Source organism: Tupaia chinensis, unplaced genomic scaffold (assembly GCF_000334495.1).
Source record: "Tupaia chinensis unplaced genomic scaffold, TupChi_1.0 Scaffold146395_1, whole genome shotgun sequence".
NCBI lineage: Eukaryota > Metazoa > Chordata > Mammalia > Scandentia > Tupaiidae > Tupaia > Tupaia belangeri.
In genome coordinates, this window is record NW_006206250.1 from 838,810 (window position 1) to 852,536 (window position 13,727).

General features: G+C 36.5%; 1 protein-coding gene across 1 annotated transcript in view; it reads left to right on the plus strand.

Annotated features, from left to right (window-relative positions):
* The first annotated feature begins 8,900 nt into the window (after positions 1–8,900).
* Positions 8,901–13,727, plus strand: part of WDR17 (WD repeat domain 17) — a 128,562-nt gene continuing 123,735 nt past the window's right edge. The window contains exon 1 of the mRNA XM_006168909.3: positions 8,901–8,978. The gene's annotated coding sequence lies outside the window, so the exon portion shown is untranslated. The remainder of the gene's footprint in view (positions 8,979–13,727) is intronic.

Genomic DNA, 13,727 nt, shown 5'->3' on the forward strand with positions numbered 1-13,727 from the left:
CAGACAGACACACACACACACACACACACACACACACACACAAACTGAAACTCAATGTCCACATGAAGCGATTAGAGAATTATTATAGCTTTATTAGATAAAATTTTCCTGTATCTCATTCCAAGAAAATTTCTATTCAGGAAAAGCTGAAAATATATTATATTTTAAGATGAACATGGTCAAGTTAAAGATTAAGCTCAGATAACTGTTCAAGCAAACAAGAATAATTAATTTTACCATATTTTCTATTAACTGCCCTTATTTCTAGAAAATATGTGTTCCAGTAGCATTGTCTACCACATTTTTAAAAAATATATTCAGGGAACCAGCAGTTAGCGTAATGGCTATGTCGCTGGACTCCCACGTAGTCGACCGCGGTTCACCTCCTGGACCCGGTGGCTTAAAACTCACGCCGGGCGCGTGTGCGTGCGTGCCCAAGATCCAGAGAGGAGAATGGAGGAGAAGGGATTGCGGCTTTAACATCCCCCCGGGGGGTCATTTCTCGCTTTCTGTCTCTATGTCTCTCTCTGTCTGTCTGGCGAGCGCTAGCGCCCTATAGCGAAAACCGCTCCAAAGGAAAAAAAAAGAGAAATATATTCACATAATTTTCCTTTAATCTGTTGGAGTAATTGTATACTATTGGAATATTTTAATATTAGTTAAGAACAATTAATCATTTGCCAAGGTTAAACTATAATTATTAAAATAAAACTTACAATGGTGCTTTGTATTCTTCACAAGGGCACAGCAACTGAGGGGCACAGCAGCTGAGGCCATGTATTCTTCATGTTTACCACAGCTGGGGATGAGTGACATATTTTCAAGGCCATGACAGGTAGGTAGGTGGATGACAGTAGACAGACAGATAGATCATAGATGGATATGTAGACAGATGGCTTTAAAACCACCAGGATTCATAATGGATTCTTTGTCATATTTTAGACAAATTTGTTTTTATGTTGTTGACATACATTAACTGTACATATTTATGGGGTACAATGTGATTTTTCAGTACAAAAATACAATGTGTAATGATTAAATCCGAGTAATGAACATATCTAGTACCCCAACTATTTCTCATTCCTTTGTGTTGGAAAGATTAAAAGTCTCTTCTTTAACTGATTATTTTTTAGAGAGATGTTTGTGATGTATGTTCACTCTCCAGAGAGACAGAGACAGAAAGCAAGAAATGATCCCCCCATAGGGGATGGTCACACCATAATCCCTTCTCCTTCATTCTCCTCTTGGGATTTTGGGCATCCATGTACATAAGGCCCAGTATGAGTTTTAAGCTACTGGGTCTGGGACTTGATCCATAATTGGCTACATGGGAGTCTAGCAACATAACCATTATGCCATCTGCTGGTCCCAACTACTCTTATATATAGCAACTTGTTGTTCACTATAATTATCCAACTGTACTTTATGATGCTAGAATTTGTTCCCATTACCTACCTACAATTCTGTTCCTGTTAACCAACATCTCTCTATCTACCCACAGTCCTTCCCAACCTCTTGTAATTATTCTGCTCTGTTTCTATGTCATCCTTTTTAAAATTTCTACACGAGAATAAGAATATGCAGTATTTCTCTTTCTGTGCTAGTTTATTTCACTTAACGTAATGTTTTCCAGCCTTGTCTATGTTATTTCAAATGACAAGATCTCATTCTTTTTCGTTGCTGGATGGTACTGGATTAACACCCATTTAACAACCAGTTCTCTGAAAAACCTTGTGCATATAGGCACATCAACAAGTTCATTATAAATTTTGTTGCTGTAAAGTGTGTTGTACACAATTTATGAATAACACTATATAAAATATTTTTATTTTATAGTTCATAGAAGTAATTGATTTTCATAGAATATTTTTCTTAATTTTTAACAAGCTCCTGTATTTCTAGTCAACTTATAGCTACAATTGATAAATGAGTATAGTGCTGATGTTAGTGTTAATATTTTGAGTATGTTAATGAGTAAGGCAAAACTAAAACAATAAAGTCATATGTAGAAACTTCATTTGTTCATCATTAACCTGAACAACTGCTTTGTAGAACTGGATAAATGTTACTGAATATTAGAATAATGGTTTCTCAGTTTTTTGGCTATCCATAGTCTTACAGTTACAGACACATACACAATTTAACTTGAATTGTATTATTAATATTTTCTCCATACTTTTTAAAGTTTATACCACAAATAAGCAAGCTATAGGCCATAGGTCAAATAAGCTTGCCTGCTGGCTAAAGTTTTTTTTCAATATATTTGTCTATGATAGCTTTCATACTGCAAATAGTCTCTGTCAAAACAGAGTTGAGTAAGTGTGACAGAGTAGGCTTGCAAAGCTTAAAATCTTCCCTATCTAGTTTTCTGACTCTTGAAATAAGTCAGAACTTACCAGTAGAACTCTTTAATAATGGAAATGCTTTTATTGATCTTCTTAATACATTAACCATTTAATCATACATGATGATTAAGTACTTTAAAATGTGACTCCTGTGACTAAGGAGTTGAATTCTGGGACCAGCAGTTAGTGTAATGGCTATGTCGCTGGACTCCCACATAGTCGACTGCGGTTCGAGTCCTGGGCCCGGTGGCTTAAACTCACGCTGGGCATGTGTGCGTGCGTGCCCAAGATTGTGAGAAGAGAATGGAGGAGAAGGGACTGTGGCATGGCTATCCCCTCTGGGGGGTGATTTCTCACTTTCTGTCTCTCTGTCTCTCTCTGTCTGTCTGGCGAGCGCATGTGCCCTATAGCAAAAACCTTTCCAAAAAAGAAAAAGAAAAGAAAAGAAAAAAAAAGTTGAATTTTTAATTTTATTTCATTTTAATAATTTTATTTAATTATTACTTTTTTTGTCTTAAGGTGTGTGCACTTGCTAGAGAGAGACAGAGACAGAAACAGAGACAGTGAGAGGAAGGTGAGAAATTATCCCTCATTTTAATAATTTTAAATTCAAGTAAACATATTTTGCTAGTAGCTATTTTATTAAAGGTTACAGTTTTTTTTAGGAGGATTTTGCCATGTGCTCACCAAGAGGGAGACAGAGACAGTGAGAAAGTGAGAAATCGCCCCCTCCCCAGAAGGATGGCCATGCTGTGCAAAACTGAAAAATAATAATAAATAAAATAAAATAAATAATTATGTTTTAAAAAGAAGTGATGAATTCTGAGTGTTATTTTTTAAATTTAATCTACTTAATTATAAATTCATATAATCTAATCATAATGGCAGCTATATTTAACAATGGATTGCAAAAATTTTGAACATGTATCTCATACAACCCTGCTTCAATGGATTACCAAGTAAAAACACATGCTTTTTTATTATTATTCATATAATAAATTGAACTATAAAAAGATATTAAAGAACTTAAGTGAGAGAAAAAATAAAATGAGTACATTAGTTTGAAATTCAAGTTTGTGAAAATGAATATACTGTACCAGCCAAGGCAAGGCATTTCATTATAGTTGTTCAAAGAGAAAAAGTGTCCCAGAAACATAGAACCTCTACACAGGGAATATGTAACCTAGGTTCAGTAGATCTTTAAGGACATTTCAGAAGGTGAACTCCCTCAATTCATATACAAATTACACACACACATATAAATCACACACAAGCATACACACATATAAACATTTTCAGAGGAATAGCTAAATATTTCAGGGGTGTTGAGAAATCCTGATTTTTAGGATTTGTACTTGAAAAATTTTTTAAAGTTTACTTCTTCCAGAGAAGGAGAGAGACAAAGACAGAGAGATAGACACTCCAGTAGGGTCTCCATGCTATGGTCTACCCCAATTCAAGTTTCAGCTGGCCTGAATCATGACTACACACACATGTAAGCATGCTAGGAAGGTCCCAGGACGTAAACCCAGGATCTTTCCTATGTAGGTCCTGCTAAGTTACCACTGTGCTACCATGTGGTCCCAGGATTTGAATTTTAAACTGTTCATCTCACACAAAACTTTGGTGAGCATATTTGTGGATTAAGCACAAGGAGTTAGGACTGAAATCATAGATCTGTTGGATTTCAAGCCTTCATGAAGTAGGTAAAAGCAAATGGGAGTTATCTCATAATGAGAAATGGAACCTAAATGTCCCATATAAGTCTGGGGCAGAAGCCAGGATCATTATTTTAAAACTACTAGAAGAAAAATATATATATTGGAATATAGTATTCAATCATACAGAATTCAGCACAAATGGACAAAGAGATTAAAAGTATTAAAAGAAAAATGATAAATATGTGATAGGTAGAAATGACAACTTTAACATAGGTCCACTTTAAATTTTAAAAACAGAAAATAGAATAAATATTCAAATGAATAATGACTGAGAATTTCTTACAACTCATGATGTGGAGAGATATTTGCAATGGGTTTATCTAACAAAGATAAATATCCTAAATATTTAAAGAAGTTCACATCAATAAAGAAAAGTTAAGCAAGTAAAGAAAAATAACCAAAGGAGCTATACAATTTGTAAACACAAAAAGATGTTCCATATCAAGAAATTCAGAGAAATACAAATTTTAATCCTGTGGAGATGCCAGATTAGATTAGACTGGAAAAATTATGAAAATATGGTACGAAGACAGGGAGCAGGAAAAACAATCACAGAATTGCAGTATAAGTGGATAGCAATTTGATAAAATCTATCAAATTTCAAAATGTACATGTGTCATGACCCAGCAACTCTGCTTTGTTATCTGGGAAACTTAAAGATTGATCATATTACTAGGAAGTTCACAGTGGTTTTGTAATAAGGAAAAGTTCATGTACATAAATTTAACTCAGTAGTAGATAAAACTAATTGTGGTGATATATTTTATATTCCTAATATGAAATATACATCAATCAAAATGAATAAACTACACCTACTGGGATGTATAAAACTTAAAAAATGACAGGAAATAAAGCTCAAATATATATATTTACCTGTTAGGTTAGTTACACCTAGGTAAAAGAAGAGGGTAATCCAGTAATAAGAGAAAAAGGATGATTTCACTGTCCCTGAAATGTGTTGTTAAAAAAAAGGTTTGACACAGATACAATAGAAACTTAAAATTTATTATATATAGATGTTTATTGCAGTACTCTCTGTACTTTTCTGTTTAAATATTTTATAGTTTATTTTTTTAATAAGGACTTCAGTCAATACTTGTCTAGAGATAAAAATCTTAAATTTTCCTTAATATTATTTAATTTAAGCTATTTTCTGTATTCAAGATGACCAAAAGGCATCGCTATATTTACAATAACAGAAATGTCAATTTAAAAAATATATTTAACTTATTTAACCAAACAGCCAGTATTGTGGAAATGGACTGTATATGCACTAAACACTATTTTAATTTTAAAATGTTTTTACATAAAGCAAATTTTTTAAAGTTAATTTATTTATTATTCTTAGAGAGAGGGAGAAGCATATCCCCAGAAGTATTCTCAAATTGTAGTCCACCCTAGGCCTTCGCCAGCCGGGATTAGTACACACAGGGAGACCCACGGGTGCAATCCAGGACCTTCCTATGTGGCCTAAGTATCATGGGATGATACATTACTGCTGTGCTATAAAAGCTGGCTAAAATGTTTTAATATTTAGCTACCTATGTATTTTCTGCTTATCGGTTTGATAAGTTTTTATTTTAGTCACTTGTTTCTCTTCTCTCACCATGTTTCACATAAAAATTGTATGAGAGGTCTTTACAGTTAGGTGAAGCCAAACTCCCTTCAGCTAAATTTTCCTAAAATGTAAGTTTAGAAAGCTTTTCCTGGTTTGTTTTTTTGTTGTTCAGAATATCTTTTATAAAGGCCACATTAAATTGCATCGAGCACAGTTTCAGAGCCACTGCTGTCATAGAACATACCTAGCCTTGAAGATAATTGACTAGAGCCATTTGGCTCCCCTAATTGCTCTGCTTTTAATCGTGAAGAACTCCTTGTACGTGAAGTGGTAAGAACTAATGATTGCCCTCAAACTGTCAGTCAGCCTGAGTGACTGACAATTTTTTTTTTTTCTTGTAAGATAAGAACATTACATTAAATATTCATTGGATAAAAGGACAAAAATCAGAGTAGAGAGACCTTGCCTTTGGAAATTAGGTTATATTGTTCCTTAGATCAACCTGTTAGCTGCAATTGCTAAAATCTCTTGTGCAGAACTAATGAGCCAAGTCATGCAAAAAGAGTACTGAATTGGGAGACTTGGGTCATGATATCAATTCAGCTAATGTAGTGGATACATACAAGGGTAAAAGTTTGTGGGAAAAATGGAATTAAAGTATGATTTCATTTTGGTATAAAAATTGAAATTCATGCACAGTTTTTAATAATACACATTTTCCGTGAATGTTTTGAAGACCCCCTCACACGTACAAAGCTGACTTTAGACAAATTCCAGAATGTTCCAGGACTCAATAAATTGAGAGTGTACAAGTTAATTTCAAATGTCTTACTCAGTTTTATGCTTTTAATTGAAGAGTTGGAGCAATAATGAGCAAACTAGAATAGAAAATGCTTCTATGCAAACAATGGACAAGCAAGACTTTTAACCTCTGACAGCTTACTCTTTTCATGTACATAGCAAGTATCAGTCAAAAAATTATTGTGTATTTTCATAGAATCATTGTCCCTCTTCACCATTTTTGTTTTCATTGTGTTAATTCAGTCTATCACCATCTTTTTCCATGAACTATTGAATTTTTCTCCTAACCCAAAATGCTTTTTTAACTTTCCACCTCCTTTCATACTTCCAACATTTCCAAGGTAACTTTCCTCACAAAAATGTTTGATTTTATAACCATCAATGACTTTCTTTGGCTTAGAAGTTAAAATCTAACCTTCATGGGAAATTCTTCTAAGTCTTTCCTAATCTGGTTTTATTAAATTTCTAGTTTAATCTTTTGTCAATTTCTATTTCCCTTGATTACTTTAAATACCCACACCTATTTCCTCCATAGAAGGCAAAAAGATCTAAATTAACTCATTCTTGCATTTTCCCCATTTTGTGCATCGGACAATGCTGCTCCTGTTTCATGGTATGCTCTTTTTCCTTTTCTACCTGGAAATGAGATAGGTACCCCCAACAGGGTCCCTATGCCCTGTAGAAATATAATTAACATGGTTTATTGTATGCAGGACTTTGAGAGTCTAGGCCTGGGTGCTCAGATGTAGCATTTCTTTTATATAGTTCTAAGAAAAGGAGTCATGAAGTCGTGAATCAGCGTAAGGGATCTCTTCACTGTCCTGGTCCAAACAGATGGGATATCTGAAAACAGAAGCCTGTATGTTATAGGTGGGTTTAGACATTTTTAAGTTAGTCATTGGTTAAATATGGATGACTTTGTCTAAAAGAGACTTGAAGTCAGTAGAAAAGAATGTCTGAATTTAATGTAAATGTAGATAATAAGGCTTTGCTATTAATCTGGTGATGCTCCCACAGGGTCAGGACATAAGGTGCCATCTGTGATTTCTAGACCAAAACAGTCAGTAACAGCAAGATTAATGTTTTTATGCGTGACTCCTGGGCCCTTTGGAAAGGATTTTAGTCCAGGAAAAATACTCAGAAATCTGTCCTCATGCCAGATAAAATCCTATGATTCACTATGTCTCTTTTCAAATACAGTCTTACTGAAAGCTTCCCTAAATACCCCGAAAGAAAAATTTCTCCCTCTCTCATCTGATACTGCATAGCACTTTTACATGACCTATTTGAGAAGTTAACACATTTAATTTTATTTAGTTGTCACCCTTATACTTGCTCTACTAGATTATGAGCTTAATTTCTTTACTCATCCTCCCATACATTCACTGAAAACCTGTTACTCATTAGGAACTTTATTAGAATGTAAAAACAGAGTTGTAAACTGACCTAAGCTTTTAACAAGTTCATTGTTTATGTGGCACTCCAACTTTAAGCACATTGTAATTTACAAATAGAATAAGTGTTGTGGTAGGGCATAGTCTCTGCAGAGAATGCTTTGGGAATAAGAGGAGAATCTTTACAAGAGGGTAGGAATTATGCCCAGGTAATTTTCCCCATTGGGGTAGACCATTAATTTATTAACTGTTCATAGTCTGGCATATAGTTAAAGCTTGATACATGTCATTAAACAAGTTGTATTACATTAAGGCTTATTTCCTCTAATGTGTTGGATAAAGGCTCTAGATGGCGAAGATATTTCAGAGATTTGAAGACTCACATGAGTGACAGTACCAAGCATTTCTATTCAACCACATTCCAGGAAAACCATGTCAGTTTCGCACACGGTGAAGGCAGATTATACTAACAAAACCACCTCACCCATAAAGGTTCCCACAACTAGGGCCCAATCAGCAGTACCAGAGAGACAGCATTCTGTACCCACAGGGAGGTAATGTTCAAACAAGCGCAGCCTAGCCCCTGAAGGAGGCTCGACTTCGTTCTCCAGCATCCTCGCCTCCTCCCCCCAAGGAAAGACAGTGCGATTTATTTATTGTACATTTGACTCATTTCCCTAAAAACTACAGACCAGGTATGAAATGTGTTAGGTGGTGATTACGCTGGAGGTTCGTAGTTTTCCTTCACTCTCCTCACAGCAAACCCTGCGCCTGAAACCACGCCGCGACACTTGGGAACTGCGTTCCCTGCCCAGACGCCCCGTTGCCAGGTAACCACTTCACCCTCAGCCTCGACTCCAGAGTTCTCGAGCTGCTTCCGTCTTCCCCTCCCGGGCGCTCCAATCAACGATTAGCGTGCACATCACGTGCACGTTCTGGGCGGGGCCTAGAGAGCGGCCCCCTCCACCCAGGCAGTGCATTCCGGCTTGCGGACCCCGCCTTCTCGCCTCTCGGAACCCCGGGCCCCGACCGCCCCGCCCCCGGGAGCCCGAAGAGAGCCGGCGGGGCGGGGCGGGTCCACGCGGGCAGAGCTCGCCCCGCGGTCGCGCCCGCTTCAGCACCTTCCGCTGTCCGCCGCTGCAGCCGCCTCCGCTTCCAGGTAAGGAGCGGGTCTGGCAGGAGTGTGAGACCTGGGCAAACGCAAGCTTGTAGGGATGGTTCTTGAACTGCTGTGGCGTCGTGTCAGGGGGACTAACACCCCTGCGAATCACACACAGACAGGGTCGTGTTTCCTCCAGGGCTATTAGGCATAATGGGCTAATCCTGAGTTTTGTTACACACCTGATTATTACAAAGCACGGTGAGCAGCCAACATTGATGTATCCGAACTACCAACTGGAGTGAAACTACGGCCATTTCGAGAGGCATTGCTTTGTTTTTATTTTCTAAGGTATTAAATATATGTGTGTCTAGAGTGTAGATTGTTATGCTCAACACTAACCAGACACTTTGGTATAGATTACTTACCCCTTCAGGATGGTCTTAATATTAGGGATGTAGGAAGAATGACTGGATGAAAAGAAAAATTGTTTCAGAAAAAAGATGATATTGGATGTAAGCGATATATACACATGTGTGTTAAGTAAGTCACAAAAATAGTATTTCTTGACACTCTCCCAAAAGACCTTTTTGCATGCAAACATTAAAAGAGAAAAATTTAAGCTTTTTTTTTACTGTATTGATTAAAAGCAATTGATTGGAAGGAGAGAAAAGTTTGATCGCTTATCAAAAATGTCATCTATCTATATAGATAGATATGTGTAGGTAGATAGAATCTTTAACAAAGACTTGGAGAAAGATAGTACATTTCTGAAATACTCTTACAAGAAAACTTGACCAAAACCAAACAAGTTCATTGTTAAAAAGGTATACAATGGAGTCAGCTTAAAGCTCAACAAAGTGAGATTATAATTGCCATTTTTAGCACTCTAATAAGTCTGTGTAACAATAACGTCACTGAAGATTAAGTTACGATGATTTACAAACTTGAACTCAGCAATGGTTTAAGTATTCTATACATTTATAGCTTTATGAATGCTCATACTGCTACCCTCCCAGAGGGGAGTTGATACTAGGCCAGTGGTGATTACTTCTATGGAAAGAACTCCCTTATATCCTTTTGAGATTCCGCCTTACTGGCCTGTGTCAGAAAATGGATATAGTTATACATCACCTGTTTGAAGGCAGAAGTCTCAGACAAGTGGTCTGAGGAGCTTTCCTGTTCTGTGATCTAAAATATAATATAGTAATTAAATGATTATGAAAAGTTGTTGATTAATTCAATAGCATTTCAGGAAACATGCTTTATAGTAGATTGTTTAGAGATTAATGTCACACACTGTGTTTAGCAGTGTTTTATGATTGTATTAAGAGTTCCTGGGACGTTTCCTACAATAAATTGGAATAAACCAATGGCCTGCCTGTTACAGAGGGAAATCCTAAAAAAAAAAAAAAAAAGTCATATACTTCTTGAGTGAGTTCCACACACTTACACAATATGACTAATTGATTTCATTATTGGTATTGATCTGACTTTCTCCTGTGTTGGTATTAACAGAAGAGTTTAAAAATACTGTAAGAATCTCTGAAGAAAACATTAAGTATGCTTACGTGGGAGTTCTTTTATTCTTTTTTTAAATGTTGCTATACAAATTTTTAATGTTACCCTTTAGTCAAAGAATAATTCTAAATATTAGGAACCCACACATTAGTTTAGAAAAACAAAATTTTTAAATTCCTCTACTCCCAGGAGAGGGACTCCTAGAACAAGTGTTTTTGTTGCTGCTGGTTTTTTTTTTAAGTTTTGTTCTTGGGGTTTTTTTTTTTTTTTTTTTTTTTTTTTTAATTTGTACCTTGTAGCTCTTGGGCTGGGCTTAAAGGGACCAGTAGCAGTTTTTAAATTACTTGGACAAGAGTAAACAGTTTTCTGCCCTGGTGGGTACTAGAAGTCCCCCAAGAATGATTGTCACTATTGATAAAATGTGTATAACTTCTCATTTTATTTGCCTAGGCATTATAATGAGCATTAAAATGGAAGTACAGCAATTTTGAAGGATTCACATTTTCTTTCTAAATTCCAGGATTTATTTGAAATCTGATATATGAAAAAATCCTGAGTTTATCAGATTACTAAATAACGAGTTTACCTAGCTCTTCATAGTAATGATGCATGTAAGCATTACTACTTTCTACAAATATTGAACTACCTCCTTTTATATTTTATAAATCTGTTCCATTCAACAATTTGAAATATTAAAGCCAAGTCATGTAGCTTTAAGAGTGTCTTTAAACAAAGATTTATTGAGAGTATTTTAATTCATAGAACTTGTGTTAGGAGATTGGGAGGAATTTCCTTTCTTTTCTCTTTCACGTTGCCAGAGAGTGATGTACCTGCCAGAGAGAAACACCCCCCCTATGAGGCATGGTCACACTGTATTTCCTCTGTATTTTTTTTTTCCTCTGTATTTCCTTCCCATGAGGATTCTAGACAGTTACAGCACACATACCTGGTATGCTATTTAAGCTGCCGGGGCAGGATTAGAATCACAGTTGGCCATTTGAGATCCGGCTCTCAATGTACCTTGCTTAACCATTGTGCTATGGAGCCCATCCAGGAAGGGTTTAACTCAGCTGCTGCTTCTTTTGTATCTGAAACACATTAAATTAAAAATTAGTTGGCATTTTTTAACATCCAAGACCATGCTTTATTCTGTGATAATGATGTAGTTATTCTCTCACTGTTCGTGAGACTGACTATTCCTTGGAGATTTGTGAGCAAGAAATTAGATGTGGGTTGCTGAAGAGAATTTTAGAAATTCCCCCAAAGAATTTGCTCTGTAGAGAAGGATTACCTAGAGGAATATTTTTTTTTTAATTTTAATTGCCACAGGGGGTGTGCTCTTGTTAGAGAGAAAGAGAGGGAGAAGGAGAAGGGAAAAGCATGTCCCAATGGGGCATGATTATGTCACAATCCCTCCTCTTCCATTTCTCCATCCAGTTGGGATTTGGGGTACCATGCGTATATAACTGGTTTGTTCTTTAAGCCACTAGAGCCAGGATTCAAACTGGTTGGCTATAGGGGATCCAGCGCCCCTTAACCACTAGGCTATGGGGCTAGTCCCCTAGGGAAAACTTTTAAAATGCCAGGACTTGTAACTTTGGTAATAAAAATTGGTAGAGAAATACTGCAAAATGACCAGCTTTGACCTGTGTTACGTACAATGGGAAACAAACTCATCATGTCTCATCCTCTTTAAAGTTTACTTGAAATAGTAGTTGAAAAATACCTTCTCACAATGTGTAAACTGTGTTGATTGCTTATTTATTCCATATAAGTTTCATTGCAAAGTCTATCACAAGATTTTAAGATCTAATTACCTTGGAAATTCTGTATCTCAGGACCAGCAGATAATGCTATGGCTATGTTGTTGGACTGGAACTTTGTCGACTATAGTTCAAGTCCCATCCCTGAAGGCTTGAAATATACTGGGCACGTGTGTGCATTCCTAAAATACCAAGAGGACAGTGAAGGAGAAGGGATTGCCATGTGGCCATTCTCACCTGGGGGGGGGCAAGAGGGGGGTTTCTCACTTTCTTTCTCTCTCTCCAGCAAGTGCACACACACCCTGTAGCAAAAATTCCTCTGAAGAAATAAAAAAGAAATTCTATATTCCATTGCTTCCCATGGTGTATAAGTATACATAGCCATCATATCTACAAGTAAATATAAGATGTGTTAGAAATGAGATGCTTTGGGAAGTTGTATATGAAACTTATAGGTAAAATTATAGGTTTGGATATTCTTATGGTGTAGGCTTTTTCCTACTTTGGTACTAGATTCTGTCAATACCCCTATCCTCAAAGTGTACCTTAGACAGGCAAGAAAGCATTTCTGGTGGCTTGTTAGATATTCAAATTCTCAGACCAGACCTGTATAGAATCAGACTTTTTTTTGGGGGGGGAGAGGTTTTTGCTCTAGGGCACATGCGCTCACCAGAAAGACAGAGAGAGACAGAGAGACAGAAGGCGAGAAATCACCCCCCTAGGGAGGATGGCCATGCCGCAATCCCTTCTCCACCGTTCTTCTCTCAGGATCTTGGGCATGCATGCACAAGCTTCCAATGTGAGGTTAAGCCACCGGGTCTGGAACTTGAACCGTGTTGGCTACATGGGAGTCCAGTGATAGCCATTACACTAACTATTGGTCCTAGAATCAGACTTTTTGAGAGAGGCCTATGAATGTGTGTTTTAGGAAGACTGAGGTGATTCTTTTGCAAAGAAGAATTTGAGAAGTACTGATAGGTATGTTATGTCATTGGACCTAGTCACCTCTTGACCATATCCAGGTACCATATGCTTTTGAAACTTTGCTTGGGAGTGCCATGAACTACCAAATAAATTAACTCATTCCTGAAAATACAGTAGTGAACATATTTCATTAACATTTATAGTTCAGTAGTAACTTTTTGAATATAATGTCTCGTCTTCTTAATTATTTATACTAGTTGATGTTTAAGGAGAGTTTTATGTGGCCTAAGAGCATAATTTTTGATAGGTAGACTGTAAGCAGATAACTGCCTATCTGGTCTATGAATCAGGACCTGCCTTAGCTGATACAGTGCTTTACTTAGCAAAATTTAGGTCTCATATCAACTACTTTCAATATATTGGATACATATATTGAAGACACATTTTCAAGTTTAGTGTCTTTAGAAAGGCTATTTTTATTTTCAAGTCTCTGAAGATTTTATTTGATTTTCTTTGCCATTTTTCTCAATTGACTTGCCAAACTAATTTTTTTTTTTTTTTTTTTTTTTTGGTTAATGAAAAGGAGAGGGGAGGAGGGGAG